General features: G+C 38.0%; 1 protein-coding gene across 10 annotated transcripts in view; it reads right to left on the reverse strand.

Moving 5' to 3' along the window:
- LOC123570032 (uncharacterized) overlaps positions 1-4,283 on the reverse strand; it is a 111,678-nt gene extending 107,395 nt beyond the window's left edge. For all 10 annotated transcript variants that reach the window (XR_012427388.1, XR_006693991.3, XR_010582751.2 and 7 more), the window contains exon 1: positions 4,045-4,283. The gene's annotated coding sequence lies outside the window, so the exon portion shown is untranslated. The remainder of the gene's footprint in view (positions 1-4,044) is intronic.
- Between the last annotated feature and the right edge of the window lie 1,016 nt (positions 4,284-5,299).

Consider the following 5,299-nt stretch of genomic DNA (forward strand, 5'->3'; position numbering starts at 1 on the left):
AAAAAAAAAAAAAAAACTGAGCTGTGTAGAATGGACACTTAAGCACCAGAATGGATCTGAGCTTGTGGAGTGAACCACACAGATCATCAGAGAAATGACCCCAATACACCTAGTCTCCTTAGAGGTGTTGGACAGGTACCTGTGGTGATATCAAGGTACCAAATTGCCTTTCCTGAAAAATGGGAATTGAGGGCAAATGTGAAAAAAAAGCTATAATAATTCTAATGCTCATTATATTATTGAACCATGTGACTAGGCAATAAGTGAAATTCTGAGAAAACTGGAATTTGAGGCGAGCAAATGGCCAGGTGAGGTATTATTTTTCTAAAAGTCTTAGCTTGTAATGCAAATGCATGCACTTACACACACACACACTGAGGAAATACTGTTGCATATTGGAGTTCCTTGCCCATCATAAAAAGCTTGTGACATCCCATCAATATCTAATTGTATTAGTTATTCTACAGGGGTTCCAGGAAAACTGATGGAGAGGACTCTCAGTATTGATCAACGTCCTGAAATCCCATGCCCATTGTTTACTGAACTGGTCAATTATCATTGAATTTTTCATTTTGAGTTGAAACGGAAAATTAACAAAAATTAAGCAATTTTGTAAAATGTGTTATAATGAATGGAAAAGAACTGAGGTTTTAGTGTCACAAACATACTACATACTCATAGCTTTTTGTCTAGACATATTATAAAATAAATAAATGTCATTATTAACATTTCGACTAGCCAAAATCATCTCCCACTGCCCTTTTCTATCAAATGAAATAGAACATAAACAATATTAATTTACCTGTTATCTTAGAGTTACACTCCTCTCTCAAAGTCAGAATATTGAAAGTTACCATTAAATATTAAGATCACAACTATTATCTCATTGGTTTAATAATAAGCAAGATTTTAAAACATCTATTGACAAAAATTACATGTTAACTGTTTGAAGTTTTTAAAGAACTAACCATTTTTAATTAAATTAATTTGCTGGTCTTAAAGTAGGAAAATAGAGAATCCATCAGGTGGATTATTTTTTAGATAGGTAACAACATAAAGTTAAATCTCCTGTATGATATAAGCTAACAGTGGAACTGTAGCAGATTTTAAAATATGCATAACCCAGAAACTCCAAAATGTCATGGAGAAGAATTACAGGAAATCCAGAAATAGCAGTTTCTACCTATGTCTCATGACTGAGCTTGACACACGTTTTAGGTCTTGGAAGCAACAAATGCAAGTTTGTCAGGCCTACAGAATGCCTGTTGCGGTCTCCACGCCAGCTGAGAGCACTGTGACAAATACAGATGAGAGGAATATTAAATATATTTCACACACAATCTAGGGGTTACCTTAGTTGTTCACACACGGACAATTGTCAGTTCTAGACACTGAATTTGCATTATGATTGATCCCTTTATGGATTTATGGAACAGAAAGTAACATTGAGGGAAGCAAAAGTAAGCATGCCCAGGGTTTTTCAGTGGCAGTAAAATGTGCATTTGAGATCTAATATTTGAGAAAAATCAGGCCTGTATGATCAGCAATTAACAAGGCAGGTTAAAGAGGCGAGTAGCAGATGGAGGTCAGACTGTAAAATGACCCCACCATCATGACCACATCACCAGACAATGCCACCATGACCACGCCATCAGGATTATGCCACCAAAACCATTCCAACATGGCCATTCCATCACGGCCATGCCACCACAGCGATGCCACCAGGACCATGACACCAGGACCACAGTGCCATGACCACATCCTCATGACCACATCATCATAACTAGAGATAGAGAGGTGATTGCTCAGCCCATCAGGGAGCACAAATATCAAGTAGAGTAGGTTCTTTGATTTTGCTCCACATTATTTATAGAATGCAAGATGTCAAGAGCATGATTTACAGATAAAATCTCCTTTAGAACCTTTTTATTTCCTATGTAAATTTACCAAAATCACAGGAAAATGTGTTTGTCTTAATCTTAGAAACCTTTTACTTTATCATTGCATCATACCTTTTATCAAAAGTAACCTTTAAAAAAACCATTGCCTACTGTGACCAAAAAGAGTCAACAAAAAGAACAATCTTAATCGCTTTAAAGGAGTCCGATAGAGTTGTAATTTGCCTTATAAACCACGTCACTGTGCCAGAGATTTACAGCAACATGTGATCTTTAAATAGACTGTATATCACCTTCCTGATGGTCATGCAATTAAGGATCTGGACATGAGGAACAAGACACCGCCAAAAAATAGTTCTCGAAAGGGAATTTGTAATGTCAGGGAAGATAAAAATAATTTAGAATTCAGGGCAACATGATTTTAATGCTAAATACTTTGTGAAGATTAAGCCCCAAATGTCCTGTCTAATGCATAGAACCTTCACTCTGGTCAACATGGGGAGAATGAAAGGAGATTAAAAAAGAAAACATAAGAAAAAGAATTTAACTAGGCAAAGAGAAAGCATATTGTAGATTTAATGAAATAAGATTGTTCAAATTATTTTATAAATAAGTAGTTTTAACAGCAAAATGTGAAATGCCTATATAAAACAAAAGAATGCAATCAAGGTACTCCTTGCAACCTCTACTCAACCGAATATTTTGGTAATTTGAGGCACTAGATTCATTGACTGAAATTTTCAAATTTTATCCAGATACTGTATCAAATACGTAGAAAAGCTAAGACTGCACCAACATGTCATGACAGGCCTCACCTTCTCCCACTGAGCTTATCCGGGACCTCTTCATGAAAATTGAGCTTAGAGTGTTTAACAAAGATTTGAAAACCAAGATAGGTGTATGGATCTTGTAATTGTACCTTTTCTGGGGCTATTTGTAGTCCAGCTGCTGCTAACTCTTGTTTGAGTTGAGCAAAGCACTGTAAGACTTGTTCGCCAATTTCTCCTGCTATTAAAATATCATCCATATAATGTATAATATACATTTGTGCCCACGTTTTTCTGACTGGCTCTATAGCAGCAGCTACATATTTTTGACACAAGGTAGGACTATTAGCCATACCCTGAGGTAAGACTTTCCATTGATAGCGCTTCATTGGTTGTTTAAAATTTGTAGATGGAAGACTAAAGGCAAATCTTTTTTGGTCAGCAGGATGAAGGGGAATTGTAAAAAAGCAATCTTTAAGGTCAATAATGATTTTAAAATATTTTTGAGGAATCGCAACCGGTGAAGGTAATCCTGGTTGTAAGGCACCCATAAGGATCATAGTGATATTTACTGCTCTTAAATCTTGTAAGCGCAAAGCATGCCTACAAGACCAAAAACCTCATCACCTGGGTACATGGTAGATAAGTAAATAATGGTCTGCACCCCAGACGCAGCAAATCAGAAACTTGGAGGGCAGAGCTCTGCAAGCTGTGATTGAACAAGCCTCCCAAGTGAGTTTCATGCACACTGAAGGCTGAAACTCAATGAGAACCATTGTTTTAACCAATTAAAATACAATCTTCAGGTGGTTCATATACACTGCCAAAATTGAGAAAGCTTGAGAATCACTGAATAGTAATAATTATTTTCAGATGATACTTGACAAATTTACAAAAACTGCAAACATGCAAGACCCGCCCAGCCATCCGCACATCCACTGGGATCCACTCCCACGATCACCCTCGAGGGAAATGAGACCCTCCTCCGCATCCCGCGGAGGCTTTGCAAGGTTAGAACAGGAGCTCACCTTTAAAATATGCTCTGTCTGAGCGACCGCAGCCATGACTCGCGGATCGACCTCCTTCCTATCTATTAAATCTCTAATGAGGTTCCAATAAGAGAAAACGGTCACAGGAATTTTTTCTGGCCCAAAAGTATTATAATAGTCCTGAAGACAATCCCCTACTCTACGCCATATTTTGATATCAATAGTTCCTTCCTGTGGGAACCAAGGGCAAGTATCTTTTACAAAATCAAAAAATTTAAACAAGTCATTACCTTTAACCTTTACTCCTCGTATCTTTAAAGCCTCTTTTAATTGTCCTACATATATTTGATGTTGACTTAATTCTTGTCCCATTTCGGACGCGTCACTTACCTTCGATTCAGACGCGGCAGGTTCCCGCGGTGATCAGTTTAATTCCTTTTGTCTTTGTTAGCGGTCGACCATCCTTTGGCGGCCTCTTCCTCACGGAGTCCCTCGTTTCCAGGTCGCTGTTCGGGCGCCACGTATCCCGGCCCGCGGGATAGTCGAAGCAGGCCCTGGAGGAGGGGGTGGGAATTTGGGGAACAAGAGATAGGAGAAATGGAGACAAGACAGTGCTCTGATCAAGTCTCGTTTAATGGCGGTAATGCAGTGCCTTATATACACTTGGAGGGGAAGGGGTTGGGCCAAGGCGAAAATGATCTCACAGTGGAGGCGTGGCCAGATAGGTATTGGTTTCTCTGGTCCAACGTCATGTTGCATCTGCGCTGTCAGGTAGTAATTTTCACGGGCGCGGGAAAAATGGGTGAAGAAGAAGCAGGAAGAGCGCCATCTTTTATGAGGTATTAATACAGGGAAAAAGGTAAATCTAGGGAGGAGGTAGAAGGTGGAAATGAATAGAGCTCAGGCGTTTTTAATCGTCAGTTATTATTCGCTATGGCCGGGGCGTACAGCTCCGGACAACAAAGAAAACAAATTGCCCAGACCTACTTCTATTCCCAATATACGACCAATATGAAAGGATTCTTACATCTATTAAATACAGTACTTATAAAAATAGACTGTAAACATTATTTGTGAAATTATTGGAATATTATTTGTTTTTGTTCTGCTTCATGAGTTCAGGCTCAGTGTTTGTTTATTGCTTTATCCCTAGCTTCTAATACCAAGACCAGAAAAGGGTAGACATGGAAAGGAGGCTTGTTGAATAAATGAGTAAATAATCTCCACACTCTTTCTTCAAATATTTCAAATCTCACGTTGCCGTATTCCCCTTCCTTAATATATTATTATGATATATAATACACTCTGAGTTGTATATATAAAAAATGTGTTACATATTGTTCATACGTAAATGAATATGTGTGTGTGTATATGGATTTGTATGGATATATCTGTGTGCCTGTATACATGTATATATACTATATATACTATACATACAATCTGTTATATATAGTTAAGTACATGTTGATAGGCTCACATGTATCTATGCATGTATATGTGTATATATAGTGTATTATACATACAAGTTATTATTCTCAGTACATAACCCCATTTTTATTTTTAGTTTTTACTTTGCTCACAGGCTGAAGAAGGTGCTTTGCCCACCGCAGGTAGGAGCAGTTATGAGGCAGAGTCTGAAGAAGAG

Source organism: Macaca fascicularis, chromosome 18, assembly GCF_037993035.2.
Source record: "Macaca fascicularis isolate 582-1 chromosome 18, T2T-MFA8v1.1".
NCBI lineage: Eukaryota > Metazoa > Chordata > Mammalia > Primates > Cercopithecidae > Macaca > Macaca fascicularis.